Source organism: Protopterus annectens, chromosome 9.part0 (assembly GCF_019279795.1).
Source record: "Protopterus annectens isolate FY-2018-M chromosome 9.part0, PAN1.0, whole genome shotgun sequence".
Classification (NCBI taxonomy): domain Eukaryota; kingdom Metazoa; phylum Chordata; order Ceratodontiformes; family Protopteridae; genus Protopterus; species Protopterus annectens.
Window position 1 is genome coordinate 1745381880 of NC_056743.1, and position 20521 is coordinate 1745402400.

Genomic DNA, 20521 nt, shown 5'->3' on the forward strand with positions numbered 1-20521 from the left:
CTTAGGCATAGGGCCTTGACCTGGAGACTGAAGTGTAGGCTTTTTTGGTTTTAGAGGAGCCTTAAGCTTACCATAAGATTTTATGGTGAGGGTAGTTGGTCTGAAGACACCTTCAGAAACCGAAGGTGTTTCTGCAGCACCGGCTTCCCCTACTGCGATGTCGTCGGGAGGGCCTAAGGCCTGGGGATCCATTTCAGCGGTAGCCAGGGGCTGCGTAGGCACCTCACTGAAAACCGGAGAACCGGCGACCGGGCCAGACGAGGCCTCGGAGTCTGGCTTGGATCTAGGCTGCCTGTCCCTATCCTTGCATTTTTTGTGCATGCTGGTAGTTGGTTGCTCCGATGGCATAGTGTAATTAAATTTTCTACCAAAGTAGTGTCGTGCGAAATCAAAGCAACGCTTTATAGTTCGCTTATTGAACCTAGCACAAAACCAACAACCAGTGATGTCGTGGTCTGGGCCAAGGCAAGGTATACAAAAAGAATGAAAGTCCTTATGAGGTATTTGCTTCCCACAAGAAATGAAATTGTTAACTTTTTCTGACATCGGACTGAGGCAAGAAAAGGTTCCCCAACGGGGTACTTAGCTTTTGAAGACTTCGGACTGAAACTCTATTCGAAAATCTCAGGTGTCGGCCGACCTGCACTTGCGAACTGCTTCTGCTTCGGGCACCGCGCAAGAAAGACTGAAGAAAATGGCGTTGGATGCCTCTGATATACCCCTGGCGCTCTGACGTCAGGGAAGAAGCGACAGCAACCAACGCCGGACCAAGGCTTTGGAATTCGGGCAGACTGCGGGACCGCCTGACGGCAGGATAACCCAAGTGTGATGATTGCAGCAGGGTAACACGATGAACATCTGTGGAGCCAAAGGAAGATCTGCCCCTGGAGACCACGTCCAATTTGTAATGAGAAACAAAGGTGTGAGGAGAAGCCCAAGTAGCTACAGCACATATATCATCCATTGACAATCTAGCTTGATAGGCTGTGGATGTGGAAACAGCCCGCGTAGAATGTGCCTTGACTGGAAATGCCAAATTTTTACCTCCTGCCTGATAAGATGAAAGAGATACAACTGGCTATCCATCTAGACAGCGTGACCTTGGATAAAAAAGACAGAGTTGGTCAGACTTCCGGATATCTTTTGTCCGGTGTAGATAGAAACATAACTGTCTATGTACATCCAATTGGTGAAATCTAAATTCTGCCTTGTTAGAAAAGTGGGGGAAGAACACTGGCACCTCAATAGACTGATTCATGTTAGACACGGAAGCCACTTTAGGAAGGAACGAGGGGTTTGGTCTAAGAGAGACCTTATCTTTATGGAAGATCAAATATGGGGGTTTGATGGAGAGGGCCTGAATTTCCGAGACCCGCCTTGCTGAAGTGACTGCTATTAAGAATGCTGTTTTCCATGTTAAGAATTTTAATTCACAGGTAGCTGCAGGTTCAAATGGTGGTAGAGTAAGGGCTTGAAGAACAAAATTGAGATCCCAGGGCATGACAGGTTCGGACACTGGGGGACGAAGCAACAGGGTACCTTTAAGGAATGCTTTGCATAGTCTGTGTGCCATAATGAGAAGTTATGTACCTACCATAACGTTCCATGTTAATTGTCTTCTTCTCGCCTTCTTTCTTGCTGGATGGGTCTGGAGCCGATCCTTGGCTCCGACTCGGCCTATACTAAAGCTCGAGAGCTATTTTTACCGGCTCGAGGCTACCCTGTATCCCACAATGCTAGGCGCTAACTACCCAGATCTCGTTGATAGCTAACACCATAGCAGTTCTGTTCTCAGAACAAAGGAGAAAGAGGAATACCTATATATAGAACATACCAAGAAAAGGCCACCATGGGGGTCCATACTGGGATGAAAAGAAGGCCCAAGAAGGATCCTTTCGGTCTGTCCAGGCTAGGGGGTTGGAGGGTGGGACGCAAGAAAGAAGGCGAGAAGAAGACAACTAACATGGAACGTTATGGTAGGTACATAACTTCTCAATGTTAAGTTCTCAATCTCGCCTTCATTCTTGCTGGATGGGACCGCATCCCTAGCACCTTAAACCTGGGAGGCTCATCGGAACAGACTCTTGAGGACGGTGGAACCAAAGTTAGCTCGGCTTCTGGAGGCCATGTCCAGTAATCTATAGGCAACCTAGCCTGAAAGGCTACTGTCGTAGCTAAGGCTCTAGTTGAGTGGGCTCTAGGCCTTGAAGGAAGTTCTTGACGCCTCAGTTCATAGATGAAAGTAATCACAGAGGCCAACCATCTAGAAAGGGTTACTTTGGAAACTGGAAGGCCTTTCTTCCCATCCGCATAAGACAGGAAGAGCTGCTCAGATTTCCTAACTTGCTTGGTTCTATCCAGGTAGTAACAGAGTTGACGGTGAACATCCAAAAAATGCAACTTTTGTTCCGCTCTGTTGGAGTAATTAGGGAAGAAAACTGGGAGATTGATAGTCTGGTTTAGATTTGCCTCAGAAGATATCTTGGGTAAAAAAGACGGGTTTATTTCTGAGGGACACTTTATCTTTATGGAAAACCAGATAAGGAGGATGAACGCAAAGGGCTTGAAGATCTGAGACTCTCCTCGCAGAAGTTATGGCCACTAGAAATAGTTTTCCATGAGAGTAACTTCAAGGAACAGGAAGCCGCAGGTTCAAAGGGAGGGAGAATCAAAGAGGTTGAAACCAGATTCAAATCCCACTGTGGTGGGGGATCTCTGATCGGGGGCTTAAGTAAAAAGATACCTTTAAGGAAGGCTTTACAAAGTTTATGGGACATAACAGTGGAGTCCGACAACCCAACATGTAAATTTGAAATGGCCGCTAACTGAACTCTGATAGTGGACGAAGAAGAACCTGACTGAAAAAGTTCGGCCAAGAAATCTAGGACTGATTGGAAAGGTGCCGTGACAGGGTCCATGTTTCTAGTCTCTGCCCAGAAGGAAAAACGTTTCCATTTGCTAGCATAAATCCTCCTGGTAGAAGATTTGTGGGAAGCTAGAATGATGTCACACACCGAATGGGAAATAAAGGGAAGCCTGGCTAAGGCTGGAAGTGGAGCAACCAAGCTGTGAGGTTGAGAGAGGGGAGGGACTGGTGCAGCTCACCCGACTGATGGGTCAAGAGATCTGGCACTGGGTCCAGATGCCAGGGCTGCTCCAAGAGGTAACGATGCAGGAAGAGAAACCAGATTTGTCGAGGCCAGTAAGGGGCAATGAGGATCATTGTGGATCTCAATGCGGTAGCTTTCTGAATCAACTGTGTGATTAATGGAAAGGGGGGAAAAGCGTACATAAGACCCCGGGGCCAATCGTGGACTAGAGCATCTCTGGGGGGGTGGCCGGGAAGAGAGTGAAGAAGTCGTGGCACTTGCTTGTTTTGAGGTGTTGCAAAAAGATCGCAGCAAGGCTGACCCCATCTTCGGAAATTTTTTTCCACTACTGACTGCTTGAGAGACCACTCGTGCGGCATCAGAATGGCTCTGCTCAGCCTGTCCGCTATGACGTTGGACTTCCCGGGGATATGCGTTGCTATCAGAAACCAATGAGAAGAGATCGCCCACTGCCAAAGTCTGAGTGCTTCTTGACACAAGGGATAGGACTTGGTTCCGCCCTGCTTGTTGATGTACCACACTACGGACATATTGTCAGTCTGAACTGCAATAGTCCCGACGGGAAGAGAGTCCTGAAGGGCTTGCAACGCTAAAAGTACTGCTCTCATCTCCAGGACATTTATGTGCAGGTGGCACTCGAAAGGTTGCCATGTGCCCTGGACTGTCCTGCCCTGAAAATGCCACCCCCACCCGATGAGGGAGGCGTCCGTTGTCACCGTAGCAACCGGGGGGGAGAACAAAGGGTCTGCCCTGAATGACTTGAAGGGAGACCATCCACCAAGAAAGGTGTTTCTCGCATGATTGGGTGATTAAAATGTTGTGTGACATTGAAAGCTGTTGAAAAGACCACTGGGAAGAGAGCATCCATTGAAGGATTCGCATGTGAAAGCAAGCTAGGGGAAGTAACGTAATGGCTGCTGCCATGAGACCTAAAGTCTTCAGTACAAACCTGGCCTGGATTCTGTTGCTCTGAAGAAGGATGTGAACGTGTCCTCGAATATCTGAAACTCTTTGTGCGGTTAGTTTTGCGGACAGTTCGACTGTGTCTAATAGACTAACAAGGCGACAAGGCAGACTTTTTGAAATTTATGGAGATACCTAGCTCTTTGCAAATTTGAATGGTGTAATCTCTGGACTGAAGAAGTTGACGCCTGGTGGTGGCGGTAAGGAGTCAGTCGTCCAGATATGGAAACACCTGGAATCCTTGACGTCTCAGATGAGCCGTAACCACTGCCATGCATTTGGTGAACACTCGGGGGGCTGTAGTGAGACCAAAGGGCAGGGCCCTGAATTGGTAGTGACTGGCCCCCAGCTGGAAGCGGAGAAACCTCCTGGAGCTCCTGTGCATCTTGATGTGGTAGTACGCATCCTGAAGGTCTATAGAGCACATCCAATTGCCCTGGCCCAAAAAGGGTAGAATGGACTGTAGCATGACCATCCGAAACTTCGTTCTTTGGACAAACCTGTTCAGCCTGCTGAGATCCAAAATTGGTCTCCAGTCCCCTGTCTTTTTTGGTACCAAAAAAAACTTGGAGTAGATTCCAGATCCTTGCTGGAACTGGTTGGATGGCTCTTTTTCTTAGCAGTTTCGAGATTTCTAATACTGCTTGTTCCCTTAGACCGGGTGGAACATCTGGAAGGGGCCTTTTTGGCTGTGTTGGGATGTGGACAAAGGGAATTTCGTAACCCTCGAATATGATGGACCGTACCCATCTGTCTTGGGTGAGGGAAAGCCAGGCTTCTGAGTACAGTGATAATCTCCCCCTGACTGCCTCCGAAGGCGGACAGTCGGGCAGCTTCTCAGGGATGCTGGAAGGGCTGGCCAGACTCTGCTACCCTGATTCGGCGGACCCCCTCTGCCCCTAGGGCGGCGTCTGTTATTGTCCCCCCCGCCTCTAGAGGGGAACTCACCTCGTGTGTCAGGCGCGACTCCCTGTGGTTTGCGAAACCACATTTTTCCACCCTTCTGGCCCTTAGGGTATGGTCTAGACGGGGTGGAAAAACGGACTCCCACGGCAGAGAGTCTTGCCTTCCTGTTTGCATCTGGTCAAAGTATCCTTCACCTGAGGTCCAAACAACGCCGAACCATCAAAGGGGGAGTTAGTGAAGGACACCTTGAAGGGGTCAGCAAAGTTACAAAGCTGCATCCAGGAGTGACACCTTAAGACCGTGCCTGTGCCTGCAGCCCTACTCGCCCCATTGGCCGCATAGGAAATAAGCCGCATGGAGGAGTTAACAATCGAGTTCAGGGTTGCCAGCTGGGAGTTGATTTTGTCTTGAGACCCCGCAGCTGTTGGATCCTGTAGAGTATCACCCATTTCTTTGAGCATGTCTCTTTGAAGGCGGGTGAAATGACACAAGTAATTCAGCGACCGCATGGTAAAGGTCACTGAAGAAAACATCCGCTTGCCATACCTATCCATAGTCCTAGATTCCTTATTAGGAGGATGGATCAGTACTGAAGGATCAGCCAGTTCCTTCTTAGTGGCTGCCGCCACCACCATGGCATCAACAGGGACACCCTTGGTTAAAAACTGCTTATCAGAAGGGGCTGTGATAAATTTTGAAGGCCTCCGCGGGGTATGTTCCATCGTGTCAGGGGCCGTCCATGCCTTCCGCGCCACCACTTCCATGAGGGGGTCAAAGGGCGGAGACACCCAGGAGGTGTAAGGGCGAGAACCAAAAGCCTCTGGGTAAACCGACTCGTCCTCGGAAGGATTGAGGGTACACCAGTTCCCCCTCTGCTTGAGGATCTCAAGGATGTCAGAAAAGGAGACATCCTCAGAGGGGGACCGTAGGGACCCTTCCGACTCATCCAAGCCGGTGTCAGATGTGACTGACTCAGGAGAGTCCACATGCTTCCTCTTGCATTTCCTCTTCTGAGGGTACTCCCCTGACGGATCAGGGGAGACCTCTGAAGAGGATGCTCCCAATGGGGGCACCTGAGGCGTTGGATCTCTGCGGTCGGGGTCGAGAGGATGGGTACAGACCGTAGCAGGCACTATAGTAGGAGGAGCTGAGGGAGCTGACTGTGGAGCAGGCACAGGGGCCAGCACACTCCTCATGACCTCAAAAGCACCCCTATCAGGCAGGGAAGAAGGTCCCCGCTCCGAAGCAACAAGGACCCCTCCCCGGCATTGAGAGGGATGGCTGCGAGGCCGATGTTGGGGCCGAACTCACCTGCGCCGAGGCTCCGAGAGGGAGAACGGGGGTCGGACAAGGGTCCGATGCCACTCGCCCCCTCGGAGCAGATGAGGGAGTCCCGGAGCCCAGATCCCTCCAAGGATGGAACCATGGAAGTAATCGGAGCCGACGACGGAGCCGAAAGGTGTGGTATCGGCTCAGACGTGTCGACGGTCCCGGCTCCCACGAACTCCGGCTCCGAGCTCAGAGGAAGAGTCGGAGGAGGAATTGACGATGGAATGGGGATAGCTGCTGTCTGATAAGGGCTATGAAGCATCTGGGCCAGTGCCTGAGACTTAAAGAGTCTGCTAACCACCCTCTCGAGGTCATGATCCGAAAGCCTGGAAGACCAAGAGGAATGGGACCAATGGCTCCACTCTGAAAGCAAGGGAGATCTCGGAGCCGAATGGACTGACTCCAAAGAAGGAGACCTGGAGCGCTTACGGCTCGCAGACGGTTCCGACGCAACGATCGGAGCCGACTGAGTCTTGGGAGCATCGGCTCCGGCCGGAGCCGATGTAGAAGCACTAAGAGCACCACTAGTCGAAGGATCTGTACATGGAGCCGGCGGCTTAGTGGGCTTCGAAGGTTTACCCGACGAAGACTTGGTTGGGGAACCTTCGGGCTTCAACAAGCCTCTCAAGATAAGCTTGTTTCTGTGCTCCTGCAGGACTCTTGGACTGAATGCATGGCAGACAGAACAAAAATCCTGCAGGTGCAGAGGGCCCAGGCAATAAACACAAGAAGTGTGACAGTCTGTCAGAGACATCTCCTGACAGCACGAGTCACACTTCTTGAAGCCTGAAACCCTGGAATCTTTAGACATCCTGACAGGGATGACAAGTCACACACAACAAACACCCACACTCAAACTTACTTAGTCTAGTCACACACAGAAGAGACTAAGATTAATTTAACTGACAAAATAAAGTAATTTAAACTAAAAATTAAACGAAAAATTAGCTCGAAGGCCTAGTAATCTACTGAGTGGGGGTAGGGAACGAGAAGGAAGACGGAAATAAACCCGAAAGGGAATTATCTAAGGCGGGGATACACTAGAGGGGTGAGCAGGACATAACAGTAAAACTAATACTGAAAAAAGACAGGAAAAACCTTACCAGAAAAGATTTTTACAAATCTAACCTGAGAGCCGGCAAAAACGCAACCTCGTAGCTCGAGATCTGGGTAGTTAGCGCCTAGCATTGTGGGATACAGGGTAGCCTCGAGCCGGTAAAAATAGCTCTTGAGCTTTAGTATAGGCCGAGTCGGAGCAGAGGATCGGCACCGGACCCATCCAGCAAGAATGAAGGAGAGACTGACAACTTAACATGGCTAGGTTCATTTGCTACGTGGAAATTAAATATCACCACCAGCTGAACTTTGATGGTGGCTGATGTGGACCCCTGATAGAACAGCATAGTCAGGAACTCCAGAACTGAATCTATTGGAGCTGTTTAAGGATCAATGCCTCTAGTACGAGCCCAGATAGAGAACCTTTTTCATTTGCTAGAGTAAATCTTTCTAGTGGCTGGCTTATTAGAGGACGATAATATATGGACCACTTCTGGTGAAAAATGATGTCTGACTAGCGATGGAAGTGGAGTAGCCAGGCTGTCAACCGGAGTGTCCTCAGAGAGGGGTGGAACTGTCCCATGTGTGTCAGTAAATCTGGTAGAGGGTCCAGAATCCAAGGAGTGTCCACAATGTATGGCTGAAGAAAGGGGAACCATACTTGACGAGGCCAGTGTGGGGCAATTGGAATCATTCTGCTTCCCAAGGATTGCGCTTTCTGAATCACCCTTGAGAGAAGGGGAAATGGCGGAAAGCATAAAGCAGACCGGAGGGCCAATCTTGAACCAGAGCGTCCATGGGTGAATCCCCCTGTGGGTGGGGGGGTGGTGGTTATCAGCGTGAAGTAGTTGCTGCATTTCGCATTGAGAGGGCTGGCAAAAAGGTCGTAGCAAGGCTGACCCCATCTGCTGTAGATTCACTCTGCAACCAGGCGATTCAGGGACCACTTGTAAGGCATAAGTATTGCTCTGCTTTGCCTGTCCGCTATTACACTGGACTTCCCCAGAATGTGCATTGCCACCAGAAACCATTGGGAACCTATTGCCCAATGCCACACTCGCATAGCCTCTCTGCATAGGGGGTAAGACCGGGTTCCCCCTTGCTTGTTGAGATACCACACTACTGACATGTTGTCTGGGTATATCGCAATAGACCCTAGAGGAAGAACTTCCTGAAGTGCCTGCAACGCAAGAAGCACTGCTCTCATCTCCAGGACGTTTATATGCAAATGTATCTCATGTTCCTGCCACATTCCTTGGACTGTCCTGCCGAGATAATGCCCCCCCAACCCCATCTTGGAGGCATCCGTGGTCACCGTGGCAACAGGGATGGGAGGAATGAAGGGCTTTCCCCCATTCAAATTGTTGGTGCACAGCCACCAACGGAGGTCCTGCTTGCACCAGTCTGTGAGTAAGATGGGATGAGATAGTGGGAGTCTTTGGAGAGACCATTGGACAAAGAGGAGCCATTGAAGAAGTCTCATGTGTAATCTCGCTAGAGGGACCAACATGATAGTTGCCGCCATAGTCCCTAGGAGTTGTAGAACCAGTCTTGCCTTCGCTTGTCTCAGGGGCATCAGCATGTGTATTTGTTGCTGCAATACTGTGATCATTTCTTGTGGTAAGAATGCTCGCATTCAAATGGTGTCCAACTCTGCTCCTATAAAGGTGACACGCTGTGAGGGCAATAAGGCAGATTTTTCCCAGTTTATTGTTATGCCCAATTGGTGACAATAGACTGATAGCGTCCCTGGTCTGAACTAGTTGATGCCTGGTGGTGGCGATAAGGAGCCAGTCATCCAGGTACGGAAACACCTGGAATCTCTGACGTCTCAAGTGAGCCGTCACCACTGCCATACATTTGGTGAACACCCTGGGGGCTGTGGTGAGACCAAAGGGCAGGGCTTGAAACTGGAAGTGACTGGCTCCCAGCCAGAAGCATAGGTGACTCCTGGATGCTCTGTCCATTTTGACATGGTAGTAAGCATCCTTGAGATCGATGGAGCACATCCATACTTCCTCTCCAAACAATGGGAGAATCAATTGTAGTGTGACCATACGGAACTTGGACTTGTGTACGTAATTGTTGAGTTGACTGAGATCTAGTATGGGTCGCAAGTCCCCTGTTCTTTTCGGCACCAAAAAGAATCCTGAGTAAGTCCCTAATCCGATTTGGTCTGAGGGGACTCGTTGGATGGCTCCTTTTTCTAGCAGCTGAGAGACCTCTGAGGCTGCTTGATCCCTTTGACTGGGTGGAACGTCTGAGATTTTTCTTATTGGCGGGGGTACTGAAGAGAATGGGATGAGGTAACCTCCGGAAATTATCCTTAATACCCATCGGTCCTGGGTAATGCTCTCCCAGGCTTCTGGATATAAGGAAATTCGACCCCGACTGGCTCCTGATAAGCGCAGCCAGGAACACCCTCAGGAATGAGAGTATGGAGAGCCACGGAAGGAGTCGCAGTCTCCGGAATTGCGGGGGCCCCCTCTGCCACTGGGGCGACGTCTCCCTGAGTAACAACCCTCCCCTGCCTCTGCAGGGAGGTTCACCTTGTGCGGCAGGAAAAAACCTCTGTGATTTCTTGACCCACACCACACCCCCCTTGCTGGGCCTTGGGATAAGGCCTAGAAGGGAGGGAAAAACAAACCCCTACAGCAGACAGCATCTCTCCCTCTTGCTCGCACCTGGTGAGGGTGTCTTTCACTTTGGTCCCAAACAAGGAGGAACCGTCAAATGGAGCGTCAATGAAGGAAGACTTCAAGGCCTCCGTGAAGTGACACAGGTGCAGACAGGCTTGCCTTCTAAGGGCGACCCCTGAGTTCGCTGCCCTACTCGCTCCCCCGTCTGCATACGAAATGAGCCACATGGACGAGTTAGCGATGGAGTTGAGGGTAGAAACCTGTGCGTTAACCGTCTGAGCCACCACTTCAGGTATGTTACCCGCAAGAGTAGACTCCTTGTTAGGAGGAAGGACCGATGAGGAAGACTCTGCAACTTCCTTCTGGGTGGCTGCCGCCACCACCATGGCATCTACAGGGACTCCTTTTAACAAACTTTTCCCTGGGGTGTGGACAGGAATTTGTTGGGACACCTGGGCATGGGCTTCACAGAATCAGGGTTTTCCCACACTCTTCGACAAATGAGGTCAAGAAGTTCGTCGAAGGGTGGAGACACCCAGGAGGCGGAGGGTTGAACGCCAAAAGCCTTAAGGAATACTGACTCCTCCTCAGAAGGAGTTTTGGAAGGCCAGTCTCCTCTGTTTCACTATCTCCAGGATATCGGAGAAGGAATCATCATCAGAGGAAGACTATGGGGGACCCTTCCGATTCCTCGAGGTCAGTATCAGAGGTGAGAGACTCATCCTGGGAGTCTATGTGCTTCCTCTTGCACAATTTCTTTCTAGGAGGCTCCTCAGGCACAGACTCTGGGAGACCCTCAGAAAGTTGGGGACCACTCATGGGGGTATCCTTAGAGCCTGGCGCTCTACTGTCCATGGATAGGTGTCAGAAGCTCTCGCCTGGGTGTTGGGAAATGGAATGACCGACCCGGGTGATGTAGCTGACTATCTGGCCAGCGAGCTCCTCATGGCCTCGAAGGCAGGTCCCCCCTAGTCCGAGGACCGACCGGCCTCCAAGGCCACGACCGGGGTCCCCTGAGCCGATGCACCGAGTGGGAGACTTGGAACTGACAGATGTCCAGAAGTATCCCCCTCGGGCCCAACCGAAGAGACCAGAGTCTTGAACCCTGTGGACGAAACCGAAATGGTCGGAGCCAAGGTCGGCACCGATAGACCCAGAGGGGGTATCGGAGCTGGCGCAACATCATCACTCGGAGCGGAGCATACCGGCTCCGACGACAAGGATGTGCTCGGAGGAGGAATCATCGAAACGGTCATAGGAACGGCTCCGGAGCAGAGTGGGTCGGAGCCGAGAACAATTTGGCCAACATCGGCGACTGCAGGAGCCTCTGCACTACACTATCAACATCCAAATCAAAAGCCTGGAGGATTTGGAGGAGAGCGATGGAGATTGGGATCTCTTGTCTGGTGAACCATGCCTCACACTGGGCGACCGGCTCCGAATGGGTTCAAGAATAATTGGAGCCGATGCCGATTCAGTTAACACTGATACCTCCTACAGCCCCGAGGACAGTGGAGCCGAGGAAGTAGAGTCCAAAACAGTAATCTTCTCCGGAGGCTCCGAAGTGGCAGATGGAGCCGGAGACCTTTTCTTAGACTTGGAAGCTTTAGATTTTGACTGAGTACTAGAAGCAGAGTCCATAGCTTCCTCAAATGACGGTTTCAGAAGTCCCTTTAATATCAATTTATTTTTCCTCTCCTGGAGCACCCTAGGACTGAACGCGTGGCAAAAGCTACACGACTCCTGTAAATGGATGGCTCCAAGGCAGTAGACACACACAGTGTCCATCCATGACGGACATTTTATATCCACATTTGGAACATTTTTTAAAGCCAGAAGGCTTATGCTCCTTCTGATCCTTGGACATTTTATAATTAATGTTAGCGAAACACCTAGACGCAACTTATAAAAAGGGCAGGAAAAACGCACAATTTAGAACACCAGAAAAAACGTACTAAGCACACACTGAGAACCTCTAACTGAAACAGTTCACACACAATTTAGAAACACCAGAAAAACAGTACTAGACACACACTAAGAACCTCTAACTGAAACGGTTCTTCTAGGGATTACACAGAAAAAACACAATGACACCAAAGGTTTATCCAACAACAGAGGGGAGGACTAGGTCCTCTAACTAAAACGGGCCTAGCCCGCTGGAACAGTCAAGGATACCAAAAAACAACTATCACAGTCAAACAATGAAATCACACACAATTTAGCGATCAGCAACAAGAAATAGCTATTAAAATAGCTTTCGGGTATGAACTAACAAATTTCTCAAAGAGAAATAGCAAAAACGAAGGTACTTCGCCACAGCCAAGCGAGACCACGTCCGAGCTACACAAGCGGCAAACGAGATCTGGGGATATGGAGCAGTGCACCATGGGATACCCTCTTAGCCCAGCCAATGAGAGACTTTGAGCTAGTAAAATCGGCCGAGTCGGAGCAGATATTCGGCTCCAAACCCACGGGTAAGAATGTAGGCGAGATAGGACTACATAACATCCCTAGATTTTGTAGAAGGGACATGGTTAAGTGCAGATTTGAGAGGGTATCTTTGGACTCTACCAGTATCAGGATGTCATCTAGACAGGGGTAAATCTGAATTCGCCTGAGTTCTGCAGAAGGCAATGGCCGGGGCAAGGCATTTTGTGAACACTCGGGGGGGCAGTGGACAAACCAAAGGGCAAAGCAGTAAATTGGAAATGAGAGGAGGGCCCAGAGAAACACAGAAATCTTCTGTGGGAAGTTCTGATGGGTATGTGTAGGTAGGCCTCCTTTAGCTCCAACGTGGCCATGAAGGCCTTGGCTGGTATGAAAGGAGAACAATTGGAAGTGACAGCATTTTGAAGGTGGGCACCTGAAGGTAAAGATTTAAGGAGAGGTCTAAGATGGGTCTCAAAGGGCCGTCTTCCTTGGGAACCAGTAAGAGATAGTAGTAGAAACATTTTCCTTTCTGTCCCGAGGGGACGGGCTCTATTGTACCCAGTTTCAGAAGTTCTGTCAGAACCTGTGGAAGGAGAAGTTTGTTTTTGGGAGGGAAAGGGATGCCTCTTCATGGGTGTTTTTTCTTTCTAGGAGAGGAAATATCCTTTTTGTATTACGGATAGTACCCATTTGCCAGAGGTTATGGTTTCCCAGAAGGGGAGGCAGTGGGAAAGGCGTGCTGAGAGTGGTAAGGGGGCAAGGCAGTCATGCATTGTTAGTGGCTCCTCTGTCCTAAAAAGGATGTCTAGGTTAAGGATGCGGGGCAGCATGTCTGGAAATGGTGGGTCTTCTAGCACCTCTTCTAGATCTGGAAGAGGAAGTACCCACCTGGGCTGGGTTTCGCCTTACAAAGGTGGCTTTAGCTGAACAGTTTCTATAGTACTTGCGAATGGGGGACACCAATAAATGTTTTATATCCTGCAATTCTTTACTTTTTTCTTGCAGATTCTTAAAACTTCTGCAGATTGTTTTCCAAAAAGGAAATAGAGGTCCAGGGGGCATCCAAGATCTGTGACTTAAAGTCTTCTGGGAGATTTTGAAGTCTCAGCCAGGAGTATCTCCTCAGGACTGAAGCAGATGCTGCAGAATGAGCAGATGCTTCCCTGCAGCATCATAGCTGCATCTAGTCAAGTGTCTGGCCACTTGTGTAGCCCAGAGAAAATTTGTTGGAGATGATAGCCTTAACGGGGCAGTCAGAGATAGTGGCCAGCATGGAAGAGGCTTGACAGACCAAGTCCAGAGCATATTTAGTCATATGCAACTGATAGTTAATGGGTCTGAAAGTCAAAGTGGAGGAGGTGGAGACCTTCTCACCAATCGTATCCATAGATTTGCTGTCTTTATCAGTGAGGTGGAGGGAAGGAGTCTGGATTGCTTATCCGGATAGGTGGCAATCACTGCTGGGTCTGCTAAGGGTGGTTTGACTAAGAATTTCTGTGCATCAGCACTTTGTAAAAGCGATCTGGTTGCTTGGGGGCAGGTGGCTGAGTCGGGAGACTTAGATGCAGAATTAAAGGCATCCAAGTATGCAGGCAGAACTGGTGGAACAGCAGAAAGGGAGGGGGATTCTACTTGAAGCAACTCAAAATACTTCTTTTGGGTATCAAACATTTGAGAGGTATCCCATTTGAAGTAGTCTTTCATTCTGGTGATAGTCTCACCAAATGTGACATCTTCAGGGGATGAGTCCCCCTCTATTGACTCATCAGGAGAGTAATACTCCTGGGGTGAAGCAATTTGGGAGGTGTAAGATATGGAGTCCTCAGAGGAGGAAAAGGATGCATCATGCACTTCTTTACTAACCTGAGGTGTCGGGGGGGGGGGGGGTGAAGCAGGCCTAGGGCTGAGCAAAGGTAGAGCTGTGGAGGATGAGGCTGAAGGGCTAAGAGCCATAAAGGCCTGCATCAGGGAAGAAGTGAAAGACTGCCAGTCAGGTAGGCATTCTGCAGTGGGAGAGGCGTGTTTAGTTTTCTGCTTTCTTTTTGCTGGGATAGATGTTGGAGCAGGCCTGGAATCAGGTCTTGTAGGAAACAGAATCCAAAGGCAGGATTCCGGTTGGAGGCTCCACAGATTCTGGTCCCCCCTCGACCTCGATGTTGTTGGGGTCTGGGTTGGCTCCAGGGACGTGCCAGTCATCGGCTGAGCAACGGCTTCCACAGAGGTAGTCACTGAAGTCGACTGATGCTCCGGGCGTCCCACAGCTCCTAAATTAGCAGCTGGCGGGGTGTCTAGTAATGGAGCGGCAGACGCAGGAGGCCTAGGAAACTTGGCCTTCTTGGATAGAGATTCTGACGTGGCCTCCGAGGCAGGATCCATTCTTAGGGCTAACCACTTAAGGTGCTGGTTTTCTAAGTAGAGGTTAAGCGTGGCCAGACTGCTGCGTAGGGTCTTTGGCATAAACGATTGACAAATGGAGCAACAGGTATGGTCGTGCTCCCAGCCTAAGCAAACATATTGATCATGGGAGTCTTTATGGGATATCGGAGGCCCGCATTGGCATTTACCCTTTTTACCCGACATCGGCTATAAATTGCTACAACAAACCAAGCCTAAGCAATAACAACCAAATATGAAGAAAAAACCCAACGGGTTACTTAGCTTTATTGACACGTCTGATGTGAAGGAGCGGCTGAAAAGATCTGAGGATTGTGCGTGCAGACGTCACATTTAAGGCCCCTGGTTTATGGCCTTACGTGTGATGTCCCACGAAGCTGCAACAGCCAAGCTGAAGCTTTTGTATAGGAGCAGACGTACGAGTCGCCTGAGGGCAGGAAATCCCACAACAAGAATACTGCAACATAGGACTAGGAGGACATCAAGGATGTTTAGCTAACAGATGGATGTAGTGTGCAAGAGAAGATTTGCAGCACATGGGTATGCCACTTGAGGATAAGAGAACGGCAATGAATCGTAAGGGGGCAACAGGTAGTGTGACACCCTGACCCCATGTAGAAAAAAATGGAGAAAAAAGGATTGAGGATGACGAACAGCAACTTGAATCAAAGGATTATTTGAAGCCTGAGTGAGGGATTGTCTTCTCATACTCGGGGAATCTAGCACAGAAGTTCAACTCCTTTAATTACTCATGGCTAACAAGACTGTGCTAGAATATGTGCTGTAGTCTTGTCCACTTCTAGGTGCCCTTCTAGTACACAACCAAGTGCTAACCTCCTCACTAGGTTTCTGAAAGGTTTGGGCATGAACAGCTGACTTACTACTTCCTCTCTGTCCTTAATATAATAATTTTGTAATTCCAGATTTGGACACAAGTGAGAACATATTATTCAGATAGTTTCCCTATAGCTTTAGCCATATTTTCCCTTGCTCAGCTTAAAGGATGTTCTCACTGTGCCATTTTAAAATGCATCCAGCTTACCTGGAAGGTCAGAAGTGCTAGCATTTCTTCAGGGACATTCAGTCACAAAGTAGGAGGCAACTCTTCACCTATCACTAAAGGCAGTGGAAACTCAACCTCTAACTATTCTAAGAAAAGCAGCTCATACCAGTAATCTGTCATGTTCTCTCTCTACCATTCTCATTCTTTTTCTTAACAGACTTGTTTAGAGCTCTTGTATTTTAATTCAACAGGATTATGGCCCTACATTAGTTAATCTTTCAGTATGCACTACATGCAACATTAGTATGACACTATACGCTACCCTCTTCTTTTAATTTTCTTGGGACTGCTCTCCCTTTACTTCAGCGCAAGTCAGCATAACCCTCTTTCTTCTCTAGGTTGCTCTCCCTCTGTAAATAGAAACTCCAATTTAATTTCACTTTCTTCCCTACTTAGAGATACCTGTTACTTAGGGTATTCCCTTGCTTTCTTAGACTGACAGAAAATGTTAAGAATTTAAGATGCTGTTTTCTTCCATTTTACTACACTGGTGAAATCTTGTCAAGTTTCTCCATCTCAATGATCACCTGTTGCGTAGAATTATCCATTATCAGGGCTTTCTGTTTTAGCAAGTTTAAAGAAAGTTTGCTCAAATTGTGCATTTCCATACTTACCTTTGCTCATCCCCAGCATTCATCATCTCAATAAGAGATTCCTTTTTTTTCAGTTTTACAAACACTTCTACTCCTTGCTTTGCAACACTTTCAAATAGCAATATTTTACTATGCAAATCCCTTCTGTATTGTCTATATGCTCCCGTAGGCTGCGCTGCCATAGGCATGTCCTGACATATCTCTTTAAATACCGAAGGTTCATCTTCACTCTGTAACCTTTGCCAAATCTGTGCACCTTCGGGGCTAACACTCCTACCTGATTTTGGTAGACTTGTACAGTATTATAAACTCCTCTCGTGACTGCTCCCTCCTTTCCAAGTTGGGTAGAGGTGTATCTGTACTGTTATTTATCTGTTGGCTCCCCTCACCATACTAGTAAGGAGAGCTATCAAAAAATATCTTCACCCCACTGCCTCCATAAGCATTTAAAGGGGGAAAAATATCCTCCCAGTTATCAAACCAGGAGTTAAACTGGGAACTACAGCAACAGTTTCATAGTTTCATAGTTTCATAGTAGTGTACTAGGCTATCTGCCCGGGGGCATTTACAAGCCTAGCCAACAGTGATGTGGCTTTACGCCACCCCATACTATGTAGTTGCGCCTCTCTAGTAGTGACACATGTGGAACCCCATTATTTAGTAAACTATACCTCTGTCTAGTAGTGACACTGAGGTCACTCCCGGGGTAAACTTGCGATCTCCCATCCATGCATCGAGATTTTTCTTGAACAGTGCTAATGAAGGGCTCTGTCTCACGTGAACTGGGATTTTGTTCCAGAGTATGGGTAACCTCTGTGTTATGAATCTATCCCTCCAGCATGTCCTATTCATATTTGTGCAGAGGTTGAAATCTTTAGCTCGTGTGGTTCTGGTGGATTTGGATTTTTTGAGATGGAGCATGTCCATCAATTCCTGGTTGGACATGGCCCTGTATGTTAGGCACAAATCACCTCTGAGCAGGCGGTATGCTACTGAATAGAGCTGGAGTTTCTTTAATCTAGCTGGATAAGGCACATGTTTTAGACCTATGATCCTCTTGGTGAGGTACTTCTGGGGTCTTTCCAGTTGCTGCATGTGCCGGGTGAGATACATCCCAAATGGAGCATTATATTCGATCATGGGCCTGATGAGGGAGGAATACAGAGGTACAATGACCTCCTTTGATCTGGATGAGAATCCCTTCATGATGAGATGGGCTAGGTAGAAAGTCTTTCTGACCACTTTGGCAACATGGTTGTCAAAGGAGAGGTCACTATCGACTTGAGTCCCCAGGTCTCTGATTACATCTTCTGTATTCAGTGGGTTATTGTCACGTGATAGTTTGTGGGTACTTTGTTTTTCCCAAAGGGATGACTATACATTTTTGGCGTTAAGTTTGAGGCCATGATTCCGGCACCAGTTGTCCATTTCAGTGAGACCTTTCTGTAGGATGTGTGTGTCAGCAGGTGAATCCACTATGGCCAGTTTGCAGTCATCTGCAAACTTTGTCAGCCATAATCCTTCCATGTTTGCTTTCACATCTGAAAAATAAATGCCGAATAGGAGTGGACCCAAGACTGAGCCCTGTGGGACACCACTTGTGACGGGTTTTGAGTCTGACATGGCTCCAGCAATTTTAACCTTATGGGTTCTGTTTTTAGCCAATTTGCTACCCATCTTGTGACATATGGATTTACATTTAGGCTGCTGAGCTTGTCAATGATGCCAGAGTGTGGTATTGTGTCAAAGGCCTTAGCCAAGTCCAAATAGGCAGTGTGGACAGCCTTGCCCTCATCGATGGCACTAGTGACTGTCTCAAAGAAGTCAACCAGGTTTAAGAGGCAGGATCTGCCTTTACAAAACCGAACTGTGTGGGATCAAGGGTCTGCAGATCACCAATGTCGCCATTTATGAGTTCCATGATGATCCTTTCCATAGCCTTACAGATCAGGCTGGTCAAACTTATGGGGCGGTAGTTACCTGGGTCAGTTGAATTTCCCCTTTATGGAGTGGGACCACTGTTGCTGTGCCAGTGTTCAGGTACATATCCTGTAGTGAGGCTAAGATTGAATAGAGTTCTTAGGGGCGGGTTTAATTCATCTTGGAGTTCACGTAACACGCAACCGGGGATACCATCGGGTCCCATAGATGCTGTGTTTTTTGCCTTGTTGAGTGCTGATTTCACCTGTGTGTCTGTGATGACAGGTAGGTTACATTCAGCAGGGATAGTTACTTCATCTTTAGGGGTGAGGGAGGGAGAAATTTGCACTGAACCTATCTGCCAGAATGTTGGCAATGTCAGTAGGGTCAGTGAATTTTTGTTATTGTGTACCAGCTCAGAGCATATCTGAGAATTTCCTCCCAAGGTTCTGACATAATTGAAGAAGGCTTTGTGATTGTCTTTGGTATCCTTGGCAATCTTTTTCTCAAAGTTTGCTTTAGATGTTTTTATGAGAGAGTGTAGTTTTTTACTTGTGCTGATCAGGGAAGCCTTTCCCTTGTGGGATTTGGCTCTGTCCTGCAGCAGCTTCCTTCTTTTGTTGTACAGTTTGTTTATAGCGGGGTCCACCAAACCGGGCGTTTTCCTTGGTGGAGAGGGTCTTGGTTTTAGTTGGGATTGCCTGATCCATGCATTCCTGGAGATGTCCATAGAAGGCTTTTGTGAAGGATTCAGCATTTTGGGATGTGGTTTCCATTGACCCAGTAGGCTTAAAGGATATCATTTCCGACTTAAGGAGCTCAAAGTCAGCTTTTGAGAAGTTTTTCACTGTGGTCTTTTGTTCTGGGGTGGGGTGGGATATGTACATCCAACGTGATCAGTTTATGATCAGATCTTACTAGTGAGGGGTTTATATCCGGTGCGGAGCATTTGGACCCCATGTTTGTGATAATCAGGTCAAGTATATTATCTCTCCTCGTGGGAGAGGTGACCAGTTGCTCCATAGCATTTGAGTTTATGAATTCCAGGAATCTTTGGGCCAGGGTGTTAGGGCTAGAATAGTGGGCCCAGTCTATGTTGGGGTAATTGAAGTCACCCAATATGATGGTGTTTGGTGTGACATTCATATCCTCCAGTGTTTTCAGGAATGCTTGATGGGATTCCTGGGATTGGGAGGGTGTTCTATAACATGCGACCAGTTGTATGGCAGTTTTACCTATGGTGAGTAAAACTTGTATGGTTTCTGATGCTTCATGAGCAGCCACCAATCGAGAGGTGTAGGTGTCTTTATGAAAATGGACACTCCCCTCCTTTGTGGTTCGGCCTGGAACTTGAGGCGAAGCATGATATGAGGTATAGCCTGGTAGTGCTGGAGTACTCTCAGGAGCCTTGAACCAGGTTTCAGTTACTGCACAGACATCGATGTTCTCCATACTGAGAAGTGCTTCGAGTGCCTGCATCTTGAGATTTAGACTTCTGGCGTTGAGCAGCATTACCCTTAATTTTTTCCATTTTTGTTTTTATGGAGGTTGATTTGTCCTTTGAGCATTGCCTAAAAAGGCACTATGGGGTGGCAAGAGCCTTGGCCAGTATCCGGAAGCCCAGTGGTGACAGGTGCAAGCCATCCCTTATGAAACAACGTGGCTTGTCCAGCATATCATCCCAGGCTGACAGACATTGGATCCCCTAGAATGACACCAGTGATTAAGCCAATTGTTAAAACTGATCATTTTGTCTTTGTACTGAGGCATCATTCTTGGCGAAGGCAGGATGCTGCTCAGGGTCAGGGTCATACCAGTCTGGGCTACATAATCGGAGAGCTCCTCAATGTCTCTTTTCATGTAGTCCAGGGAGGTGCGATCTCAGGTCATTCACACCCGCATGGACAATGACTGAATCATATTTGTACTTGCTTTGGAGTGACCTGAGTGCGTGTGTAATGTGGCGGATCCTAGCACCCGATAGGCAGCTCACCGTTACCCTCTCCTTATTCAGCCTGGTAAGTGGAACATCGGTGTGTCTGACTATAGAGTCACCTATTACTAATGTCTCTGGCATAGTATTTTGCCTTAGGGGCTGTGAATGTGTGACACACCTGT